Source organism: Colius striatus, chromosome 25 (genome assembly GCF_028858725.1).
Source record: "Colius striatus isolate bColStr4 chromosome 25, bColStr4.1.hap1, whole genome shotgun sequence".
NCBI classification, from domain to species: domain Eukaryota; kingdom Metazoa; phylum Chordata; class Aves; order Coliiformes; family Coliidae; genus Colius; species Colius striatus.
Window position 1 is genome coordinate 3,383,807 of NC_084783.1, and position 12,599 is coordinate 3,396,405.

General features: G+C 49.8%; 1 protein-coding gene across 6 annotated transcripts in view; it reads right to left on the bottom strand.

The window, feature by feature from the left end:
• The window catches only part of GATAD2A (GATA zinc finger domain containing 2A), a 71,082-nt gene that overhangs the window by 37,240 nt on the left and 21,243 nt on the right, over positions 1–12,599 (bottom strand). For 5 of the 6 annotated variants that reach the window (XM_062015285.1, XM_062015284.1, XM_062015288.1 and 2 more), the window contains one exon: positions 600–674. The gene's annotated coding sequence lies outside the window, so the exon portion shown is untranslated. Of the gene's footprint in view, positions 1–599; positions 675–10,874; positions 10,894–12,599 lie in introns of those variants that run through there. The other variant, XM_062015287.1, reaches the window with a different exon arrangement.

Below are 12,599 nucleotides of genomic sequence, written 5' to 3' on the forward strand. Positions count from 1 at the left end.
TCTTTAAACTGCTCTTTATCCACAGCATCATTTAACAACACAGCAGGCCAGGTGAGCACCAGCACACACAGGGCAGCTGATGCAGCTTGACTCCAGCTCCACCCCTCAGCAGTGCCACAGAGACAACAGAGCTGCACAGATTTCATTCCCATTCACAGTTTTTCTTCTGGGGGTTGCACAAACCATCAAGATATACAGAAAGTCTCAAGGGAGGAATTGCTGTTTGCTTTGCTTTTGCTCCTCCTCTTGTTCAAGACTGACAATATTGTGCAGCTGCTGGGACTGCCCAGTTAAGAGGAAGTGAAACTTCTTTGTCCCTTAGTAAACTGGGGGGGATGTACCTACTTCTGAGTGTGGATTAACTCCTAAGTGAAAAACTACACCTAGTTAAGGCACAGGAACCAAATTCTGACCTGAGGTTCATCTCAGAACTCCTCTACAGCTCTTCCTTCTCCTGGACAAGGCAGGAGGTAAAGGTACAAAGGACCAGCAGACAATTCCTCCCACTCTACCTCCCCATTTTCAGGACTGAGCTGGGGGCAGAGGAGGTGTCTGTGTAATATTAGAGTCTCATCCTCCATCTTATTCCACACTCTTACCTGTCAGTGAAGTTCATGGGTTCCAGGTGGGATCCTGACTGGGCCCAGGGGTTGAAAGTGACTGCAGCGGAGCTCCTGAGGGAAGAGACAAGCTGTTAGCATGAGACAGGGCCAGTGACACAGCCACCACCTTCACCCCAAACACGCTCCCCCAGGAGACACACATCCCTCAACACTGCTGACAGCTGAGAATGCTGCATCCTCTTATTTAAAGGGAAGGAACTGCCAGTCAGGTTTGTGTTTGAATGCTTCTGGATCAAGACCAAAAGCACAGGCAAAGAGATTTGATTGTGTTTTATTTAGTCTTTGCTTCTTAAGAGGAAAGCAACTGGGTTCTTGCCATCTCTGCTTCGACCCAAACACCTCTTGGCATCAGCATTCCAATTTCTGACAGTGCTCCTTGAGGAGGAGGTGACCTGCAAGCTTTGTGCTAATGGCCAGTACCACAGGAGCTTGCTCCAGACAAGCCTGAAGCAGTTGCTGTGCCACCCTCCCTGTTTGCCCTCTCAGACAAAAGCAGCTGGGTCCATGTGTGCATGCAGGAGAACATCACTTGAAGACACATCTTCAGACAGAAACTCATTGCTTTAATTTGCCCAACAAGCCAGCAGGAACCTGGACAAGCATTTTAATAGCTAGTATGATGCAGCCAACAAGGCAATGTTTGTCCAAGGTTACCTATGAGAAGGTAACATCACCTGAACCTTAAGTGGCAGGAACATTGAGAGAGGCAAATAAAGTCATTTCCAGACACAACAGCACATCACACACAGGCTCATGCACTGGCCAGTTCAGCAATTTAGTGACAATTTGGTGTTTGGAGTTAAAGGCCAGCAGAGGAGATGTGAATGCCCAGCTGCATGCACTGTCTAAACACAGCTGGAGGTTTGGTGGGGTCCCACTGCCACCCACACCCCGTGACACAGATGAAGTCAGTTGTTCCCACGTTCCTGGTCCTGCTCAAGAGCACATCACTGCTTCTTGTGGAAGCTTCCACAAAACAGCCCTGGCCCAGGCTGCCCAGGGAGGGTGTGGAGGCTCCTTCCTTTGAGCTCTTCAAGACCCAACCTGGACACGTTCCTGTGTGACCTGATCTAGGTGGGAGCTGCTTCTGCAGGGGGTTGGACTGGATGAGCTCTAAAGGTCCCTTCCAACCCCCACCATGCTGTGATTCTAATTCACATGTGAAGCAGAGAAATAAGGGGGAAATGACTTCTTAGAGAGTTTTTGTCCTGTAGGACAGCACCTAAACATATCTCTGAGAGGACATGCTCAGGTGTGTCTGCCTCTCACTCCAGGAAGCATTCTGCTAGCTGAAGCTTGCTTATGCCTTACAAAAATCCTTCTATAAGCCTGTACATGCAGTCTATGATATCCAAACCTTCCTTCTCTATGAAAACACTGAGGGAAGAAACCCACAGCCAGTGTACACTGGGCAGTTAGGATAAAACCAACTGGATTGGCAGTTCCTCGCCCTAGCAGCATAGACAGAGGCAAACACCCCCTCACCACAGCCTGGCTTGGGCATGGCACAAAGCAAATCATCAGTCCACAGCCACAGCTTTAGCAGTGGGTCTCACACACAGGGCTGTGCTTGCTGACACACTGCTGGTGCAGGGCAGTGTTGGGACGTAGGTGGAGCACAGTAATTGATGCACACTGCCTGCCAAGACGACTCCTTGGAAGCTCGGCCTCTTATTTCTGCTAAGCCACCAAGAACTGAGTCATTTCCCTCCTCAAAAAGTTGCAGAGCTATTTTCTTTTGTCCAGAAGGCAGGACAACAGCTCACCAACTTTTAGCCCTGCTCTCTGCAAGAGAGTTGTAAACCCAACCAACCCAAGGATCAAACTCGTCTCCCCTTGATCACACCCCAACAAGCTCAGAGGTCATCTTGTCCCAAAAGCCAGGAGCCTGTGCCCAGGACATCTTCCCTGCTTTACTATTTTAAGCACCCCAAAGGGTTCCAACAGGTTAAATTGCTACAAAAGTGCAGATATAGAAACATAATGAATGGATATGCAACTGTATTCTGGTCTCTGATTAGCTATCTAGAGGGCAGGTCTTGCTAATTATAGCTCATCCTATTAGTCCAATGCTCTTCTAATTAGAAGCCCATTGAAAAACCAATCGTAAGAGCTACTTCAGGGCCTTCAACAGTGCTATAAAAGCCTGATAGATATAGAGGAGCTCCATGCTGCTTCTCATGCATCTGGCCTGGATGTGAACAAACACTTCTTCACCACCAAAGACCCCAAGAACCATCACACAGGGGACACACCATGAGCCCGGTCGTGACAGAGCTACGGCACAGCACGGGGAGTTAGGAGAGGGCAGGAGACCACAGGTTGTGATGCTGCTGGGGGAGGGGGGAAGGAAATCTGTTAAAAAAAAAGAGAGAAGAAATTACTGTGCCTGGGAGTGAAAATTGAAGGGGACTGGGAAAGGTGGCAGTGGGAAGGGAGGATGTTCCAGGCACAGGCAGTGCGCCGGCGCAGCTCTGCCAGGAGCACGGCACACGAGGCACCTCCAGCACAGCAGGAGCCTGTGTTTTGCAGCTGAAAGAAGTTTTCCCCCTGACAAAAGAAGAATAAAGTTACAGGAGCAGGCTCACAGCAGCCACCTGACCACAGAGTGCTCCCTGTGTTCTGGGGGGGACTCAGCAAAGATCCTTCCTCTCGATGTTCTCGGGACGTGGGAAGCCCAAAGCTACTGAATCGTATTTCTGAGGCTCTGGCCAGGCTCCATTTTTAATGAACTGTAGCATTAAACTCCCATAGTGCTCCTGTCATGGGACTAAAATAGTTTTCATCTTGTGAGGACACCAGAAGAGCAGTTTAACCGCTTCAGTGCCGTGGGGCCACCCACGGAACCGGGGCCACCTCTTGCTCTGAGCCACATTCAGTTCCCACTGAAACCCAGCAGAGCACCAGTAATGAGCTGCCTGGGGAGCTGGGGTGTGCCACAGCCCTGCTCCTGCTCCTACATTCCATCCCTCCCCAGCTCAGCCTTCTCCTGCATCTCTGAGATGGGAAGTTTGCTTTTGCAGAGCACGGCACTAAGGGAAAAACGGTTCCAAGGCTTCTAAAAGGATTGTGAAGGATTTGGGTTTAAAAGCAGGGGCCTCGTAGGAAGGAGGCAATTCAACAGTTAATGCTCAGAAGAGAAACTCTGCCCAAGCAGCAGCTCCAGGTTTCCACAGCACTTCCATCAGAAACAGCCAGGGCAGGAGCAGAGCAGGTACAACGTGTCTGGGAGCAACAGGGCTGGAGATGCCACACACAACCTGCTTTGGAGGTCCCACACCATCCAGGAGAAGCAAAGCTTTACCACTCAGCACACTGGAAATTCTTCCAAAGGTTGGATGTTTCATTTAAGGAGAATCATGGGGCTCATTCTGATCCTTGCAACTTGCAGTGAAATGCTTGAGCAATCCCACAGGCTGAACAGTGTCTCCCTTCACATCTACTGACTTGTACTTTGTCACTCATGACATTTCCCAACCCCCCAACTCCACAAAATGCTTCTGAAAGTTGTAGATTAGAACCTCAGGAACCACCTTTTTTTAGTAGCACTGCTGAATCCCATCCACAGCATCTACAAAACCCACCATCCAGTAACATCCAAAGGAGACTGAACCCACAAAAGAGCTCTCAAAGCATTCCTTTTTCAGGATAAGACAGGTCATGGATTCTCTAAGATCAAGGCATGGAAACTATGAGCCAGGTCCCTCAGTTCAGCTTTACCTCTGTACATAACTCCTCAAACAACTGAGATAAGGGAATGGTACTTTTTGGAAGGCTGAGTGAACTTGGTCAGCACAAAACAGCAAAAAGGAGTCCTATGTCAGTTTAAATATTGACAGATAAGGGACTAACTTCTGTCCCATGTGTTCCAGCTTCACTCCCATTAACATCTTTGAATACAAGGATAAAGTCTTTGGAGACTTTTGTGGTCTGGGAGAACTCAAAGTATCAAATTGGGGGTTTAAGCACCAAAATCTCAGTTGGAAGCGATTTTTCTACCTTCTGAAAACACAGATTCCTCCTTGTACACATCTCAGAGTTGTAGGAAGAGCTGTCAGCCAGAGCCAAGAGCCAAGGTGCACCATTCACTACGGTGTAAGCAACCAGCATGGAGTGCACAGGCACTGTGCTGATCCACCCTGTACCTGGCCTATGTTCATCCAAAACCTCAAGCATTGCCTTTTAACTTCTGTGTGCCTAAAGATTTGGCTGAAAGCTGGCTAAAGCACCCTGCATAGCCACTCCTGGGTCTCAGCCTCTCCACAGTGAAGTGCCACCTTGTAACAAGGGGGGGAAAAAAAGCTCCTTTCAGATGCTCATTAATGCCACCTCTGTCCTTTGATTGTGTCCAAGTCAGATGGCAAATAAAACCTGTTACAAATTAAGAGTCTCTCCCACTCACTCCTCAATTCCTGAGCCACAGATAAAACACCCAGCTCTCCTCCCAGGCCATCGATAGCATTTCTAATTACACCCTTCAGATCAATGGCTGTGTGCTGGGGCAGGGAAGAGCAGCCCTGCAGTAACCCTTTAGCTTAAGCCGCTCTGCAGACAGGGATGATGCTGAGCCAGCCGGTGAGGAGTCAGGGGGAGAAGAATCACAGCCTGGTAACAGCTGTTGTTGGAGCATTGTCAGCCCAGCACAGGCTGGGGAAGCCTGATGTTGCAGCATTTGGTCTGAGGTGAGCACCAAGAGCTGCCAAATGCTACAGAGGCCTTCAAGGAGAAACCCTGCCTTTACCTCTGGATCTGGGAGGGTGTGAGCTGCCAGTTACAGAGCTCCATCCAGATCTTGATGCTCATTTAGCAGAGCTTAAAGGTTCAGCTTTACTCTGCTCTCAGATCCTGCCACTTGTGCACACAATTGTGTGCAAGAATGTGGCCTCAGGGCCAGGGAGGCCAATGGCATCCTGGGGTGGGTTAGGAGTGGAGAGAGGTTCTGCTCCCCCACCCTTGTGAGACCACATCTGGGATATTGTGTCCAGCTCTGGGCCCCTCAGTTGCAGAAGGACAGGGAGCTGCTGGAGAGAGTTCAGTGCAGGGCCACAGAGATGCTGGAGTGGAGCATCTGCCTTGTGATGAAAGGCTGAGGGAGCTGGGGCTCTGCAGCTTGGAGGAGACTGAGGGGTGACCTCATTGATGGTTACAAATGCATCAAGGGTGGGTGTGAGGAGGCTGGAGCCAGGCTGTGCTCAGGGATGGCCAATGACAGGACAAGGGCCAACAGGGACAAGCTGGAAGAAGAGGTTCCAAAGGAACACAAGGAGGAATTTGTTCCCTGTTGAGGTGAGGGAGCACTGGCAGGGGCTGCCCAGATGGGCTGTGGAGGCTCCTTCTCTGGGGACATTCCAACCCAGCTGGATGAGTCCCTGTGTGCCCTGCTCTGGGTGGTGCTGCTCTGGCAGGGGGGTTGCACTGGATGAGCTTCCCAGGTCCCTTCCAGCCTCTGAGGTTCTGTGAAAACAGGAATCTCTACTGGAGTAAAGTTTCCTCCAGAGAATCCAGGCTGAACCTTTTGAAAGCCACTGGAACAACCTGACCTCTCACAAGCAAATCATCCTGTCTTGAGACCAAGGTGCCCACTCATTTTGACTTCTCTCATTCCTTAGGCTGGAACATCTCAGTGGTTGATGACATGACCAAGCTCCTTCCTCCCTCCCCAGACAAGCCCCACGACCCACCTGTGATGAGCCAGAATTCAGTCAGGTGTGGTTATCTGGATGATGCAAAGACAACAAGGTGCCAATACCACAGCTCAGAGAGAAAAATCAACACTAACTGCAATTTCTCTTTCTTCCAGGAAGCCTTGTTAATCCAGTCCATGCCAATCTGCCTTTCTGTAACCAGAGCCTGGAGTACCCAGTGACTGCTGTCCTGGTTCCCAGCACTGAGGCATCCACAGCAAACGTGACAAGGTGTTCAAGGATGCCCTGTGGAAAAGGTGATGCTGCTTTAACCCTGCCCAAGTCAGCACAAAATGGAGTGTGGTTGTTTCTCTACAGGTTCAGAAGATCAGGCTCCAAATACCCAGATCACTGTTGGGTTGGTTACTCATGAATAGGAACCCCCATGATTGTCTGGAGTTGTACCACTACAGGCACTGGCAGACCAAAAGCACACAGCTTGCTTTTCACTCATAACACAATGTGTGTCTTCAAACAGGGGCAGAATCCCCAGCAAAGCTCTGAAGAAACAGCTATTCCCCAAAAAGTCCACAGGAACCAGCTCTAAGATGCTTCAGTTTCATGACAGTAGCAACAAGGTGCTATAAAGTGGAGCTATGAAAGCTGATACTTGTAGCTGAAGTTAAACCTTAGAGCAACCCCTGGGGTAGCCCAGGTTTGGTTTGCTTGGGTTTTGAGCACTGTACTCCCATCGTGTTCTCACTCAAAGGATGAGGAATCAGGCAGGTCTGGGAATGAAAGAGAGAGAAAACACTTCTTCTGTCATTCATTTTACAAGTAAACTGTGAAGTGGGGGTCAGGGAAAGGGTGAAGCCACTGGACTGGAGCCAGGTTCTATCAGTTTTAAGCACCTGTTTCATATTTATCCAAGCTCATTGTTTGTAATTACTCTGTGGGTAGATCTGACTCATGAAATCCAAGTCTTTGCAAGAGGCTGACTTGCAGGACCATCAAAACCCACCCTGCACATGAGAGAACAGCCAAGCAGCAGCCACCAACACAGCAGTGCCTGTTCTGAGAAGAGGAACTGCACTATCTACTGCTAAGCAAAAGGAGAGAACACCAAGAAGAGCTAAAAATACACCCCAGGGGTTTTGGTTTGGGGGTTCTTTTATACACAGCACAGTTTGAACTCTCTTTTTGAGTTACTCTGTATTTATGGCAAGTGATGTTGTTCCTCACCCAGCACCAAGATCTACTAGATTCATGGGGAAGGGCTCTCATCACTGAAATACTCATCATCCAGCTCAACTCAGATGGCCAACACCAGCTCTGCATTGTTTCTTCAAGCTGAGGGAGCCTGGCCAGCCATCCTCCATCCACACCAAGCAGCTCCACTCCACTGGGTTTAACCAAAGTGCAATCTCATCACCTAATGGTACCAGTGCCTTTACCAGGGGCTGGAGTTGCTGATGTAGGAGGTATTTTTGTTAGAGGAAGGGGGTGTCTCTTTCCTATGCAAAGCAGCAGTGTTGTGAAATGCATTTGCAGAACTGATTGGCAGGGCAATAAACAGGGGAAGAGGGATGTGTGTGAATTTACCACCTTGTACCAAGCACCCAGCAACCTCAAGGAAGAAAAGCAGAGCCCTGGATGTCTCAGGAGAGATGGAGACTGCAGTGAGTGGTGCCCTTCAGTTTGTCACTTTCTTTCAAATCAGGGGGCAAATGGATATTTCTAGCTCTGGGGGGAAACCTGTTGTGCTTTCATCATATAAGATGGTTTGCTCTGGAGTGCTGTGTTAAGGGGCTTTCATCTGCTTCACCAGGGCAACAAAGCTTTGCCATGCTCTGAAGACAGTTTGTGCTCACCAGCTGCCAGTGGCTTTAACTGCACAGGGGAGGGCTGGGTGGGGAGAAATCTCATGGAATTCAACCAGGGCCAGTGGAGAGTGTTGCATCTGGGAAGGAATCACCTCATGTAGCAGCACAGGCTGGGGAATGAACTGTTAGAGAGGAGTGGAGGGGAAAGGGAGCTGGGGGTGCTGGTGGGCAGCAGGATGAGCCTGAGCCAGCAACGGGTCCTTGTGGGCAAGATGGACAATGGCAGCCTGGGGTGGGTTAGAAGGGCTGTGGGCAGTAGGTCAGAGAGGTTCTGCTGCCCCTCTGCTCTGCCCTTGTGAGACCACATCTGGGATATTGTGTCCAGTTCTGGGCCCCTCAGTTGCAGAAGGACAGGGAGCTGCTGGAGAGAGTTCACTGCAGGGATACAGAGATGCTGGAGTGGAGCATCTGCCTTGTGATGAAAGGCTGAGGGAGCTGGGGCTCTGCAGCTTGGAGGAGAGACTGAGGGGTGACCTCATTGATGGTTACAAATGCATCAAGGGTGGCTGTGAGGAGGCTGGAGCCAGGCTGTGCTCAGGGATGGCCAATGACAGGACAAGGGGCAATGGAGACAAGTTGGAACAGAAGAGGTTCCAAAGCAACACAAGGACAAACTTGTTCCCTGTTGAGGTGAGGGAGCCCTGGCAGGGGCTGCCCAGATGGGCTGTGGAGGCTCCTTCTCTGGGGACATCCCAAACCCAGCTGGATGAGTCCCTGTGTGCCCTGCTCTAGGTGCTGCTGCTCTGGCAGGGGGGTTGCACTGGATGAGCTTTCCAGCTCCCTTCCAACCCTTTACACTCTGTGATTGTGTGAACTGGGCAACCTGGCATCAGCTAAAACATGGTGATTGATTCCTCCTCAACAATCCAGCCTGTGCCCACCCAGCTTCAGCATCAGCCACTGAAAACACAGCAATAACCATTTCCCCCTTGGAAGCTCAAGATACCATCCTCCAACAGTGACAGGTTCTTCATCTCAGTTGTAGGAGTAAGTTAATAACCCATAAGCTAATAATTTTGTAGCAGCAATTTTAGTTTCCCCAACCATATGATTTCCAAACCTATCTGAGGGTGTGTGTGGAGAATGACACCGTTCAGAGAGCCAAATAAGGGAATGAAATGGCACTTTGGCAAGGGCCCAGGGGCCACACCTATTTACAGGGGAAGCCAAGCACAGCCACCATCATTAATTAATCCAGAAACCTCCAGCACACAGAACTGGATCTGGATGCACACTGCATCCCCCCAGCTGAGATCAAAAGGGAGCACTGCACACCCAACACCACAAGCCTTGTTTGCACACAGACACATCTGGATGAAAACCAAGGCAGGGCTGTGGGGCTGGTGTTCAGCCCTTGGTCCTGCACTTCAAAGGGAAAGGGAAACAAGAAGTTGTCAGCATCACCAGTGGGATGGAAGGGGGGGTTTGGCATCCTGAGCAATCCTGAGCACTGGTAACAAAGCCATCAGGGTCTTTTGAGTCAGAACAAGCAGAAAGCAAAGAGACATCAAAGATGGACAAGCTGAAACTGAAGGCTTTGGCTTCATTCAGCCAAGCTGCCACAAAAGCAGGAGGGCATTTTGGGGAGAAACCAAGCAGAGCTGCCAGGATTACACCAAACAGCCTTTTGCAAAGCAGACCTTCTTATCAAGCTTGTGTATCTAAACTTCCTAAGGGATCAATAACATGTGCAATATTGAAATGAGTCTTAATTACTTCTATAGACCTCATCAGCATAATTCTCAGGCACCTCACTGAAATCAAGTCACCCATCAGGTCTTGACCCAACGGCATTCACGTGCCTTTGTTCCCCAAGCCACTTCTATCCCTTCAAAGCCCTGGCTGCTTGTCAAACCATCATCTTCAGGTTCAAAACCAGGTTTTGGTTCAACAAAAGGAATTAATACATCCTTTTGCTAAAGGACAGAGGAATCTTAAACACCTTCAACAGCAACTAATGGAATGAAGGTTGTGGGTAGCGAGGTTGGAGGTGAACCTGTGATCACAGGCACAGTCTGCAAGTCAAATACACCAAGTCAAAAAGCTTAACTTGCTTCAAGCTGTAGGTATTTCAGAGCTTTTCCCACCACAGCACTCCTTACCCATGTGCCAGATGCTGTGCTTTCCACCTCCCATCCATCTCACTGCTTATTTGGCTTCTTTCTTGACTACTCACCATTTTTCCCCACAAACTAAATGTTGCAAGATCTAATGGAGAGAATAAGCAAGAAGATTCTCCTGGTGATCTCCCTGTTTGATGCTGCCATCACAGCTCACAGAGCCATGACACACATACCAGCAATCTCTGATGAACTGCAAGGCATTAATTTAATGCTAACCTTAACTGTAAGGGCTATCTGCTGTCCTGGAGCATAATTGTAATGAACACAGGAATTATGTACAGTCAACCTGGCTTAGTCTCAAGCTGAGCTTCTGAAGGCCCCACAAGAATTACTTCTCAAGTTTTATGGAGGATGTTATCTCCTCACTGAGATCTTTCAGAAGAAGATACACCATCAGCCCATTTTAATACAACCACAGCATGGAGGGGGTTGGAAGGGACCTTGAGAGCTCATCCAGCCCAACCCTCTGCCAAAGCAGGTCCCACCTAGATCAGGTCATACAGGAAAGTGTCCAGGTTGAGTCTTGAAGACCTCCAAGAGAAGGAGCCTCCACACCATCACCCCTTGTCCTGTCACTGGATACAACAGAAACAAGTGCTGCCCCAACCTCCTGACACCCACCCTTTAGATATCTGTCAATGTTAATGAGCTGCCCCCTCAGTCTCCTCTTCTCCAGACTGAACAGCCCCAGGTCCCACAGCCTTTCCTCACAAGGAAGATGCTCCAGTCCCCTCAGCATCTTGGTGTCCCTGCACTGGACTCAGTTTTCTTGCAGCATCACCTGTTTGAAGGAATGGGAACAGAAAAGCTGTTGCCAGTGTCAGTTGCCCCCAATAGCAAGAGCAAATTTAAACTTAAAAGAGGCCTAAGACATCAAACTCCTGTCACTCTGCCAAGCAAAGCATCAAAGGCACATCTTGTTCCTGTGTGACCTGATCTAGGTGGGAGCTGCTTCTGCAGGGGGTTGGACTGGATGAGCTCTAAAGGTCCCTTCCAACCCCACCATGCTGTGTTTTCTTCCCTGTGCATACATGGACCAGAAGGGAAGAACTGCCCACAGAGCATCCTCAGCTGTTTGGCAGCACAAACCACAGCTGGAGCAAAGCTTCACTGGGCACCCTCCAGAGACACCAGACAGAAGCAGGCAGCTTGACTCTGAGGCTTCCACTGAGGTTCTTCCACTGCTGAATCAACCAGGTGCTGACTTGCAAAGACTACACCTCCTGAGCCTTAAAAACAAGCAAGCTAGAAGAAACCAGAACTGAAAGCCTGTACTAACACAGCATCCTACAGAGAACACTGGCACTGTACCACAGCCACGATTCCAGTGTTGTACAACAAAAACCAGATGAGTTTAGATGGACCTTGTGCCTGACTCTCAGTAGGTGACTCTGTGCACAGCCACACGTGCACTGGAGGCACCTAATTCTGTTGGAGACAGGATTTTCTGAGATCCTATTAAATATGAATGCCTTCAGTTTACTGCCACTAATGCCTGCAAGCATTTCAAAGCTCGTGACCACACAGGTCCTTTCAGCAAAGCAGCATCCTGGGCACAGCTACCAGGCTGCAGCAAGGGAATTGGTCCCACTTACAGCAACAGGTAAATCAGCAGCAGTCTGAAATCTCTGATCATTCTGTTTTCTGATCATTTTAGCACCTGGAAAGTCTCCAGATTTGTAGCAGAAACCAGACTGGGATATTGTGTCCAGTTCTGGGCCCCTCAGTTGCACAAGGACAGGGAGCTGCTGGAGAGAGTTCAGTGCAGGGCCACAGAGATGCTGGAGTGGAGCATCTGCCTTGTGATGAAAGGCTGAGGGAGCTGGGGCTCTGCAGCTTGGGGAGAGACTGAGGGGTGACCTCATTGATGGTTACAAATGCATCAAGGGTGGCTGTGAGGAGGCTGGAGCCAGGCTGTGCTCAGGGATGGGCAATGACAAGGGGCAACAGGGACAAGCTGGAAGAAGAGGTTCAAACGAAACACAAGGAGGAATTTGTTCCCTGTTGAGGTGAGGGAGCACTGGCAGGGGCTGCCCAGATGGGCTGTGGAGGCTCCTTCTCTGGGGACATCCCAAACCCAGCTGGATGAGTCCCTGTGTGCCCTGCTCTAGGTGCTGCTGCTCTGGCAGGGGGGCTGCACTGGATGATCTCTAAAGGTCCCTTCCAACCCCCACCATTCTATGACACTATGACCATCTTCACTAATGCCTCCCTTATGAAACAGTCCCAGCAGTGACTTTGCTGCTGCCATGAGGCCTCTTCCATCCCACACAGACACAGGGCTTTGCTCAGCCCAGCACTCTCTGGGCATTTACAAATGTGCTTGAAGACAACTTGCTGCTACCT